The 13,070-nt window shown below is 44.0% G+C and overlaps 1 protein-coding gene across 2 annotated transcripts in view; it reads left to right on the top strand.

Annotated features, from left to right (window-relative positions):
• The window catches only part of pcdh19 (protocadherin 19), a 557,670-nt gene that overhangs the window by 200,628 nt on the left and 343,972 nt on the right, over window positions 1-13,070 (top strand). The gene's annotated exons all lie outside the window — the stretch shown is intronic.

Here is a 13,070-nt window from a genome sequence, read left to right as displayed (position 1 = left end):
GGTTCAAACAGCCAAAACACAAATGCTCATGTTGAACAAATTTGACTCTTTCAGTAACAGGTTGCTCAAGAAATTTGTGACACTTCTGGAGGCTGTGTGCTGTTTTCTTACAAAATATGCAAGTAACCCAATTGTCATTTATATTTGTACTAAAGCTTTTGGCATCAAAGGTCTGAGTTCAGAGGCAACAGAACCTTGACTCTTTGTTTTAGACTTCTCTGGTTCACTTGCCCATAAAGCGTGGTAAGAAGTTACTGGATTACATGCAATATTAGCCTCCATGGACAAGAATGTTACAAAATAGCTGAAATTTGGAAATCTTCCATATTCTAGTTGATAAAGTGTAGCCTTTCTGTTCCATCTCTGAAATAAATACTCAGGCAACTTGAGAACAAGTTTTTGGTTCTCTTCTGGATCATCGAGAGTATGCAAATTAATGTTTTGGGACATGGCACATTCACAACTATGCAGGAAGTCTACATATTTTCGTAATGCAGTACCATCTCTAGCATCTATACAAGGCCATGCATATAATTTGTCTCGAAAGGCCTTGGCAATAACAAAAGGCTGACCGTATCTTTCATCAAGCAGATTCCATGCTGAACTATAAGAATCCTTTGACTTGAGCAAGAAATAGCCTTCTAGGGCTTCCTTTGCTGTACCCCCAACATATTTCTCAAGGAAGAAAATCATCTCTTCATCTGGAATATTTTTTCTCTCAATTAGAGTTTGAAAGGATAGCTTCCAGTGATTGAATTTTAGGGGATCTCCATAAAAAATAGTTGGTTCTGGAACCGGTAGCCTATTTGCAGATATAGCCTCAGCCAACACCTTGACAAGATCTTGTGTGTCACTAGAAATGCCTCCTCTTAATGACACATTTAGTTGGACATCATGCCCACAATCTGCTTGTTTAGCTGCTTGCACACTCATGGGAATATCAGGCCTCTGATCCATAGCAATATTGACTTCATCGTACACTTGCAGCTTTGCTATAGCAGCATTCAATTGCTTCAGTCTTTCCAAACGGTCCAGCTCCCTCTGTAAATTTTCAACAGACTGTCTCCTGGTGGCATTTTCCTCTTGTTGCCTTTTCAATAGAGCAGCCTCTTCATTTTGCCTTTTAATTTTTCGTTCAACTTCCTCTCGCTCTTCCTGGAGCCGCCGTGCCAATGCTGCCGCTTCTTGGTCTGCAATGATCTGCTTATCTTTGGCTTGAAGCACTTCCAATTCCTCTCGCCTAAGTTCTTGTTCATTCATAATCTTCAGCACAGCCCTTGTAGCTGCATACTCTGCTACGGCTTCTTGTCTTTTTGCTAGTGACTCATTGGAGCAAATTGAATTAGCCCCACAGCCTTTGGTAACAGGAAGAGAGATACTGGAGACTGAGGAAGAAAACACAAAGCCAGCTTCAGGCCAAAGCAATTCGTCGTCAGCTCCCTGTATCCGAGACTTAGCATTCTGTATTATGACATTAGTAATTGAGGTACTCTTATCCAATTTACAACGCATGTCATGAGTTGGAGTGTCAACTGTCCTATAGGCATCATACATCCCATTGAGTTCAGCCAATTCCTTTTCAATGCGAATTATATGTTCTTGAAGAATATCGCTTGGATGATGTTGCTCCACAGACTTTTTTGCCACTTTAGCTATTACTTTCCAACATTCATAAACATTATTAAAATGTAACAGCAATAACTTTAACTTGTCCATATATAGGTCTTTACCCTTCTCCGTTAATTTGCATGATCTGACACTTCTACGAGGTTCATTTTGATGTCCCAACACACTTAAATCATTAGTCTGTTGTTGCTCAAAATCATGCTCAGCTATTTTTTCTAAATGCTGTAGCTCTGGTAATTTTTTAGACTCAGGCAGGTCTTCATCACCTTTATCACTTTTACCACATTGAGACATGATGAATACTATTAGCTCAGGTTAAAGCAAGTAATTACCAAGCAAATGAATGAGCATCGAATAATTAGTAAAAAAAAATAACGTCCAACACAAGATAATGAGGCTCACAAAATGAGCTGATCACAACCTAAACACAGCTTAAGTTAAATACTGAACCCAATAAAAATAAAAATACAAACAAACTCCTTAATTCAACAATATAATGACTTAATTCAATTGCATTTATCCGATTCCCATTAAAATGCATTTCTTAATGTCCATGAACCCACGTTAAATGTTCATTAATTGATTAAAAGTTTTAGCCAAAACAATCAGAAAAAGAAGAAATAACTCTTTTTGGTGCTTATCTGTTTGATGCCGCTCCTTCTTCAACTAAAAGATGTAGCGCTAGTACTAGCTTCCTTCAGATAAGTTTATGTCAGTCGCAGGAACAACTTCACTCACAGGCGACCATGAACAGACAAACGACTCCGTCTTGCAAAAGTAACTTCAGTCCATTGTCCAATGTTAATTTCAGCTTCGAGTTTGACTATCACTCCCCTCCAGGAAACACGCGACTGTTACAAATGGTAACACAGGAAGGCGACATAGACACAAAAAGAACAATTCAGAATAATTTAATAAACAAAAGTCTAGGGGGATACACAAAAGGGGGAGCCACGCTCCCGGTTCAAGATGAAAGCAAAAGCAAAGAGCCCCTCAAAAGGCTCAAAACACAAAAATAGGGCGCTCAGGCCAATCAAAAAGCAGTCACAAACAGGCGCGTAGCAGAGACAAGACAAGCGCTGGCGTCAGACGGGTTCAACGAGGGAAGCGAGCCGGATGCAAGTGAACGGTGCAGGGGAAGCTCCAGCTGCCGCTTAAATACGCTCACGCCCCTCCCTGGCCCAGGTGACATTGAGCAGGTCCTCCTACTGCGCCAGCGGTGTACCTACAGGGCATGGGGCACAACAACGATTAGTGGGTGCCAAACCCACATAGACCCAAAGGGAAGAAAAAGGAAACCAAAAAAAAAACAAAAACACCAGGCTAGTAACACCCCCACCACAAAAGGGAGACCATGGTCTCCAAGAAAAAGACAAGGGCACGTAGGGGGCAAAATACCATGCAACCAGCATGATATCAAGCCCCAGCATAAACTGCAAGCAGTCAAAGATATTGTGCACACCCACCACCACATCATACACATGCGCAACACAAACGGTCACATGAAATATACAGTATACATAAATGGACATCAGCAAGTGCTGACGATGAGGCACTTACCGATGACACAGGCCTAATGGCTGAAAATACAAACACACAACACCTAGGGCAGACTTAAACTGCCAGACACTAGGGCGGTCACGCGCACCAAATTGAATTTAAATTTGAATGCCTAACAGTCTAAACGGTCGTCACGTCAGAATGGCAAATGTCAGAGGGCGCTACAGCTCTAGATAGGGCATCGGCCACGACGTTGTCCTTGCCGCGGATATGAGAGATGCGCAGGTCGAATGGCTGAAGTAATAAACTCCAGCGCATCAGGCGACGGTTGCTGTTGAACATTCGGTTGAGGAACTTTAGGGGATCGTGGTCGATGTAAACCACAATTGGCTGGGACGACGAGCCTAAATACACCTCGAAATGCTGAATGGCCATCACGAGTGCCAGGGCTTCTTTCTCGATAGTGGTGTAGTTTCGCTGCGCACGATTGAACCTTTTCGAGAAGAAGCAGACCGGGTGCTCGTGCGTTTCAAAACTCTGGAGGAGGACGGCTCCCGCGCCAGCATTGCTCGCATCGATGGCGAGGCTGAACGGCTTCGAGAAGTCAGGCGCCACCAAGACAGGCGCCGACATCAGGAGGGTTTTAACGTTCTCGAACGACTTTGACAATCATCTGACCATTGAAAGACAGTTTTCGGGCTCAGCAAGTCGGTGAGAGGCGAAACGATGGCAGCAAAGTTTTTACAGAAGCAGCGGTAATAACCGACTAACCCCAAGAATCTGCGCAGCTCCCGTCGATCGTTGGGCACAGGATAAGCCTGCACAGCTTCAACTTTAGCAGCCACAGGACGAACCATCCCACCACCCACTACACGCCCCAAGTACGTGACGATTGCTTTACCAAAGTCGCATTTGGCGAGGTTGACGGTCAGCGACGCAGCGGAGAGGCGACGGAACACTTCGCGTAACCGGGCCACATGTTCGGACCACGTACGATCATGCAAGACTAAGTCATCCAAATAGGCATCACAATTTGGCACATCAGACAGCACTAAATTCACGAGACGCTGGAATGTAGCACCAGCGTTACGCATGCCAAATGCCATCACATTATATTGCAGAAACGCGTCAGGGGTAACAAAAGCAGAAACCAGCTTTGCTCTAGGGGTGAGGCCCACTTGCCAGTACCCCTTGAGCAAGTCTAATTTGGAGACGAACGTGGCGGACCCGATCCTGTCCACACAGTCATCTACCCGAGGCATAGGGTAGCTGTCTGGGACGGTGACTGCATTAACCCGACGGTAGTCAGTACAAAAGCGATAAGAGGAGTCGCTTTTCAGGACCAACAGGCAAGGCGAACTCCACGGACTAACACTAGGCTCTGCCAACTTGTTGGAGAGGAGGTATTCAGTCTCCTGACGCAAGATGGCATGCTTCGTCGGATTTACCCTATACGGATGCTGTTTAATTGGGAGACTACTCCCCACGTCAACGTCGTGCTGGAGGACAGTGGTCCTAGATGGAACATCGCGGAATATTTCAGGATATTCGTTAATCAGTGATACAACATCGCATTGCTGCTGTTCAGTTAGATGTGTTAACTGGGTTGGCAGCGTTGCCAACATCTCGGAATTTTTCAGACGCCCCTGGACTATGCAGCGCAACGGGACAGAGTCGACATCCTCACCCCCAGCTACTGCGGAGAGAAGAACGGTGGGGGAATCGAGTGGCTTACGAGAGTGATAGGGCTTCAGCATATTAATGTGACAAACGCGAGAACTGACACGCTTATCAGGGGTCGCAATCACGTAGTCCACATCGGACAGTTTTTTCTCCATGCTGTATGGACCGCTATATTTGGCCTGGAAAACAGAGCCTGGAATCGGCATCAACACCAGAACTTCGTCACCGGGGTTGAAACTACGACTGCGTGCTTTGCGGTCAAATCGGTGTTTCATTTCACCTTGGATTTTCTCAAGGTTCGCTCTGGCAATGGCACGAGCGCGGTATAAGCGTGTGCGGAAATCGCTGACATACTGTAGCAGGTGTTGTGGGGGCGCAGTACCAAGCCAGCGCTCACTCAATATGGACAGTGGTGTTCTCAACCGGTGAGCAAACACTAATTCAGACGGACTAAAACCGGTAGATTCTTGTACCACTTCACGCGAAGCAAATAACAACCACGGCACAGCATCTTCCCAAGACGCCCCAGTCTCCAAACAATATGCACGGAGCATACGCTTGAGCGTTTGGTGATACCTCTCCAGTGCGCCCTGACTGGCGGGATGGAAAGCAGAGGACACTCGATGGGTAATTTGGAGAGACTGGAGGGCCTTGGCAAAGGCTTTGGACATGAAATTAGTGCCCTGATCGCTCTGTATTTCACGAGGCAGCCCAACAAAGGAGAAGAAACGGAGCAGTGCTCGTACGATGGATTTCGTGGTGATTTTGCGTAGAGGTATGGCCTCAGGGTAGCGAGTGGACGTACACATCACAGTTAACAGATATTGATAGCCACTTTTCGACCTCGGCAGTGGACCAACACAATCAATTACTACTCGTTCAAACGGCTGGCCAATGGCTGGTATAGGGTGTAACGGTGCAGGCGGGATTAACTGATTAGGCTTGCCAGCAAGCTGACAAACATGGCATGATTGACAGAACTTAACCACGTCACGCCTAACACCGGGCCAGAAGAAATATCTCGCTATGCGATCAAGTGTTTTGGTCACGCCGCTATGGCCAGAGAGGCCGTCATGAGCCATACTCAGAATTTCCGCTCTGTACTTGGACGGTACCACTATCTGGTGCAGTGACTGCCAATCCTCAGACTGGTCACGAGGCTTCCACTTTCTCATAAGTACGCCATTGTGTAAATAATAACCTTGTGAGATGGTGCCTATCTCAGAGTCTGCACACACGGATTTAAAACACGCTACCAGACTGTCGTCAGATTTTTGCTGCTGAATGAGATCAGACTGTGTTAGTCGGAAATCTGGGCGGTCATGCAAGACCTTCGGGATTGCAGGGTCTAACACAGTATCGCACTTCGGTTCATCCTTCAGAAGTCTAGCGCACGCTTCTGGTATCGCCATAAACGTGTCAGCTAAAGTGATGTCTGGCACCACTTTCAACGCAGCTTTCTTTGCTTGGGCACGCGTGACTACACTGGCATGAAAAACATCAGGATGCTCGCGCTCGCATGCATCGGGCGTGTCAGATACCAGAGGTTTCGTCACAACTTCGAGCGGCGCATCACAGCTAAACACATTACCATGGCCGATGTCATTACCAAGTAACAGTGTAACGCCTGGGACGGGCAGTGTGTCATGAACGGCGACATTCACCTCACCACTGGCAAGGTCAGACCTCAGCAATACGCGGTGGAGGGGCATCTCAGACACCCCCTTCCCGATACCACGAACCAGCACACTACTGCCTGTGGCAGTACGCGCTGACAACGGAAGGACTCCCTGCAAAAGGATTGACTGATTCGCGCCGGTGTCGCGTAAAATACGAACGGGCACCGGAGCGGCGCCAGACACGGACACGGATCCATCCAACAGAAACGGATCGTAAGATGACTTGTCAAAGTTTGCAGCATAATCGAAACGACGCTGCAGAGGTGGAAGTGAACAAGCTAAACCGACGCTTTTAGCGTTGTCATCCCTAGCACGTTTACATTTCAATTTCAAACAGTCGGCAATCACATGACCGGGTTTACTGCAATAGAAACAACCTTGCTGAACGGTTGGCGTAGACGGCGGCTTGGTCCCAGCGTGGTTGCGGGATACAGTCGCCACGGGAGACGTAGGACAAGGTCTAGTTTGGACACGGTCATGGTGGATGAGCGAATACTCATCGGCGAGCGTGCACGCAGCAGAAAGTGTTTTAGGTTTCTGTTCGCTGACATGCGTCGCGACCAAGGGCGGCAGGCAATTAATGAACTCTTCGAGGAGGATTAACTCAATCAACTTGGCCATATCATTGGCTCCAACGACGGTGCGCCAGCGGTTGAATGACGTTTCTTTCAACCGGCCAAACTCGACATACGTCTGATCGTGTTTCTTCCTAAGTTTTCTGAATCTCTGGCGATACGCTTCGGCTGTTAGCTGGTAACCGTTTAGAAGTGCTATTTTAACCGCGTCATAGTCGGCGCTACGGTCAACAGGGAGAGAGGAATAGATCTCCTGGGATTTACCCGTTAAAATGCATTGGAGGAGGAATGCCCATTTGTCTTTCGGCCAAGCCAAATTGGTTGCCACCCTTTCAAAGTGAGGGAAATATCGCTCGACATCTGCCTCACTAAAGGGGGGAACCAATCTGATATTTTTAGCCACATCAAAAGCAGATTTGGCCTTCACGGTCTCAGATTCTAACCGGCGGATTTCGGCCTCAGTCTTTAGACGTTCGCGCTGTAATTCAATCTCCAGACGCCTCTGCTCAGACTCCATCTCCAGACGCTTCTGCTCGAGGTCCAGCTCGCGCAAGCGGATCCGGGTGTCTCGGGCCTGAGCAGGAGCTGGGGACTGAGTAGGAGACGCGGAGGGCTGCAACTTTATAGGCGTTTGACGCTGAGACAACACACCCATTTCGACAAGTACAGCGAGAAGTTTAGCTTTAAGAGCGTCTTTGGTGCATTCTTCGTCGGCGCTTAACGGAATATTGTACTCCTTGGCTAAATCGAGCAGCTCGGGTTTGTTAAGCCTATGCATCTTTGTGCGAGATGGAGACTTAAGAAATTCCTGGACCGACGTCATATTTTAAAGGCTTCGTAACAAACAACAAAAACAGGTGCACTTACCGAACCGGCGAGATAATAAGTAACAGGCGCACAATAATCGGTACTAATTGACACTAGTCAACGAAATGCCCCTCACGTGAGGGTTATAAAGATTAACGAGCAGCAGGTTAACCAATACAAACAAAAGGCAACGAGACTACTCAAAAATCAAACAAGCTACTAAGTAGCACAGGTGGTTAATTAGAGCAGGCACTAATGTGCAGACAGAACCACAGTCAATCAAACTTCCCAAAAACCGTACAAATCCACTCAAAAAGAAAAACGAGAGCGGACCGCGAGTCAGGCAGAGCCCAACAAAAACAGATTGGCGCGCTGGTGTACTAACGTGGATGGCACCGGGCAGGGAGTGGCTACCTACACTGTCTAAACTGAAACTGGAGAAAACAAAAGCCTAACTATCTCCGGTTCTTCCGTGGAGTACCCAGCTCGAGGCTTCACAGAGCCCCCTCCTGGGATATCCACAAAAACGTTCTAACAAAAAAAAAAGAGCCAATCCCAAAAAGTACTCACCACGGCGAAAACAAACACAGCGCGGCCAATAAACACCAACCCGTAGATCAAAAGAATGCGAGAGGTACCAGAATTTCTTAAGCATCCCGGACGAGCCCCCAATATGTTACAAATGGTAACACAGGAAGGCGACATAGACACAAAAAGAACAATTCAGAATAATTTAATAAACAAAAGTCTAGGGGGATACACAAAAGGGGGAGCCACGCTCCCGGTTCAAGATGAAAGCAAAAGCAAAGAGCCCCTCAAAAGGCTCAAAACACAAAAATAGGGCGCTCAGGCCAATCAAAAAGCAGTCACAAACAGGCGCGTAGCAGAGACAAGACAAGCGCTGGCGTCAGACGGGTTCAACGAGGGAAGCGAGCCGGATGCAAGTGAACGGTGCAGGGGAAGCTCCAGCTGCCGCTTAAATACGCTCACGCCCCTCCCTGGCCCAGGTGACATTGAGCAGGTCCTCCTACTGCGCCAGCGGTGTACCTACAGGGCATGGGGCACAACAACGATTAGTGGGTGCCAAACCCACATAGACCCAAAGGGAAGAAAAAGGAAACCAAAAAAAAAAAACACCAGGCTAGTAACAGCGACACAAGTTCTTCAGTTACTGATGGATTTATTTTCTTCCTTTAATTTCCTTATCCACCGTCGAACTGTTTAAAATAGTAACAACACATACAGTCACTAGACAATTCCAACACCCAAACAACACAAACACCAAAAGGAATAATACAAAAAAAAACCCAAAAAAACCCACACACATACCTCGCTGGCTGCATATCACTCAGAGGGAAATGAGTAGGACTTTCAGGCATACAACAAGGTAAAACAAACTTTAGACTATGCGGCATACCGGCATAGCCGCTAGTCAGCTGCTGGCTTCGTCCACTTCAGAGTAAGTGTGCAACAATAAAAAGGGTCCGTGTGAAACCCAACCCATGCAACGTCACATCCCATTAACATCAGATACAAATAACATGACAGCCAGTACATATTTCATCACAAATATAAAATACAAATATCAAATATGAAATAAATCAAAGGAAAAAATAAACAACATACAAACCCAGAAATATAAACAGCTAAAATAGATGACATATCAAATGTTCAAACTGAGAAAATGTATCATCTAAAGAGAAAAATTAGGTGATTTTAAATTTCATGACAATAACACATCTCAAAAAAGTTGGGACAAGGCCATGTTTACCACTGTGAGACATCCCCTTTTCTCTTTACAACAGTCTGTAAACATCTGGGGACTGAGGAGACAAGTTGCTCAGGTTTAGGGATAGGAATGTTAACCTATTCTTGTCTAATGTAGGATTCTAGTTGCTCGAATGTCTTAGGTCTTTTTTGTTGTAGCTTCCATTTTATGATGCACCAAATGTTTTCTATGGGTGAAAGATCTGGACTGCAGGCTGGCCAGTTCAGTACCCAGACCCTTCTTCTACGCAGCCATGATGCTGTAACTGATGCAGTATGTGGTTTGGCATTGTCATGTTGGCAAATGCAAGGTCTTCCCTGAAAGAGACGTCGTCTGGATGGGAGCATACGGTAGCAGCTATTGAATTTTTCCTGTTCCAGCCGCACGCCATGCGACTGCCATGCGACTGCCGTGCAGTTCCCAGCTGAACGCCAGGGGGCTGCCATGGATGGCTCAGACCCCCTCCCTCTCCTATTTTAATTCTAAACACACCCATTCATTCGATTCCACGGTGTCGCCATTACATGGCGCTTCTCTCATAAAAAAAAAAACATTACTTGAAATGTTGTGTGAAGCTGTTGTACTGCACTTTATTCTGTTTTTTTATGATCTTATGGATTAAAATCATTGAGATGATGAGCCATCTGAAAGTCTTTTTTTGGGGGGTATATCTTACCTTCTCCGAATAAGTAATGGTTACTAAGTGATATTAATTACCTTTGATTAGTAATTATCAGGTATTACGTACTAGCAAACAAGAGATAATTTTACCCAATTTCAGTGAGAAAATAGCTGTTGAATAGATACATAAATGTGAGGTAAATTTTACCCAATTTAAGTATAGCTTTTTATTTCAGTTATTTTATACTCAATATATGGAATGAAATCTACCCCAAACAAGTCAATGCAAATTGTTACCTCAGATTTATTGGGTAAATTCTATACCGTAGGTTACTTTTTTCAGTGTGCACTGTAAGAAGTGATTTTGGAGAGTGGTAAATATAATCTAAGCAAACCAGATAAAATTTACTCGATTATTGCAGTCAGCCAAGGAATATTTAGGAATTATTGCAGTTAGCCAGGGAACTCTCGGACTGCCATCTTCCTCTCTCCGGCTGTTACGGTAGTTTAGTGAGCTACAGTATACCGTAAAACAGGTTCATTACTTGAAATGTTGTGTGAAGCTGTTGTACTGCACTTTATTTTGTGTTTTTTGATCACTTGGTGCATCATTGCTGCATATAAACAAGGCGGTTCAGTTATTTGTTGTATAAATGCACCTGGACTGCAGATTTGGTTAGTCCAGAAACAACATTTGAAGCTGTTAGTTAGTGAGTTATAAAACAGGTTCATTACTTGAAATGTTGTGTGAAGCTGTTGTACTGCACTTTATTCTGTGGTTGTTTTTTTTTGATGATTTTATGGATTAAAAACATTGAGATGATGAACCGTATGAAAGTCTTTTTTTGGGGGGGGGGGTACATCTTACCTTCTCCGAATAAGTAATGGTTACTACCATAAGTGATATTAATTACCTTTGATTAGTAATTATCAGGTATTACCTACTAGCAAACAAGAGATAATTTTACCCAATTTCAATGAGAAAGTAGCTGTTGAATAGATACATGAATGTGAGGTAAATTTTACCCAATTTAAGTATTTCATAGCTTTTTATTTCAGTTATTTTATACTCAATATATGAAATTAAATCTACCCCAAACAAGTCAATGCAAATTGTTACCTCAGATTTATTGGGTAAATTCTAAAGGGTAGGTTACTTTTTTCAGTGCAGGAGCAGGCGAAACTGTGGGTCTTGGTAGTCTGGTGGTTACTGCACATGTCTTGTACCGGTAACTCCTGAAACATGGTTCGATTCTTGCCTTGGGTTTTTCACCATCACTCCTCTCTCCCTGTTTTCTGCCAACCTCTATACCAGCTACTGTTAAACAAAGGCAAACTCGCTCAAAAATAAATATTTAAAAAAAAGTGACTCTTGCAATCACTGTGCACTTTTTAGTGTTACATGTAGGTCCTGCTTTCAAATAGGCTAGACAACATTAAATAGTGGCAATGTTGGGATGACTGAAAACAGACTTTTTTTTGCTTATAAGACTTTACTAACTACTGAAATCTATGATAAGTTGAATGCAGCCACTGATTACTGTTTCATGAAGTAGGCCTTATAGGGCACGCTAAACAACATGCTTGTGATGAAAGTACCGTATAGCTTAATTGTTTGAATTAGTGTATCATTCGTTCTTTCTATTTTCAAATAATAATAATAATAATAAGTTAAATTTATATAGCACCTTTCAAAAAACCCAAGGACGCTTTACAATTATAGACAAGGAAAGAAAAAATATATATATATAATAAAAAATAAAAAGTAAAAAGTCCACCAAGTAGGGGTCAGGATGTAATTCCTGTGGTGTAGCAGCCACAGTCCCACCAAAAGGTGCACGAAAACGAGTCCCACATCTCCAGCACCGCCGTCGTCAGCAACATCGCTCGAACACCACGCCATGGATCCACACAGCGAGCAGAGAAGCTCCACCACGCAGAGCGCTGGTGTGTCCCAAACCGCCTGCACAGCCGCCGCGATCAAAAATGGCAATCAAAAAATGAAAAAGTGACTGGTTATTTGTTTTTATTTTAACACAAAAATTGAAAAAATGACTGGTTTTTCATATTTTTTTTATATGAGCCTAAAATTGAAATGAAAGTCATTTTTTGATTGCCAATTAAAATTGGAAAGAACGAATGATACACAATCCGTGTATCATTCGTTCTTTCTTTTTTTCAGTAATACGCAATGACTCGCCAGGCCCTTTCTTTAGTGTAATAAGAGACAGTAGAGAGGTTCATGCCATTTGTCTATTTTTATTAAAATGTACCGGTACAGTGTAATCACAAAACAGTATCGTATTTGAACCGACAAGAGACAGTTACCGTATCATTTCCCACTATGCCCTCCTTTGGTCCTAATAACCAGATTTATCACGTTTAATTATTAACAATTATAATAATAATAAATCAATATAAAACCCCGACATCTACAGAAGATTTTCAACAAATAGGGGGCAGGGAAGCTCGCACACTCCAGCAGCGAGTGATCTGTGATGAGATGATTTTGAGAAGCAAAAAAAAAAATGCTCAATACCAGCAAATGTGGATGAAAGCAGAAAATTTCGTTAGGTAAAATCATTTTAGAAATTTTAGAAATCATTACATTCTTGTTTTTTCAATAAAAATAATATTTTTTAACTTTATAATGCTTAGTTACGTGCCGGGGCTCTGTCAGTCATTGATAGCCCAACTAATCACAGCGCTGTGGTTCTTTTCCTGATCCTTGGCATTGTTTCTTTTTTCTTTCTTTGTTGATAATGTGTTATTGTATATGATAAACACGGTTCATTAAAAGGCCCAGAGATT

The sequence above is a fragment of the Neoarius graeffei genome, chromosome 8 (assembly GCF_027579695.1).
Source record: "Neoarius graeffei isolate fNeoGra1 chromosome 8, fNeoGra1.pri, whole genome shotgun sequence".
Lineage (NCBI taxonomy): Eukaryota > Metazoa > Chordata > Actinopteri > Siluriformes > Ariidae > Neoarius > Neoarius graeffei.
Note: the sequence above shows the minus strand (reverse complement) of the source record. Positions and strands in the feature narration are given on the sequence as shown.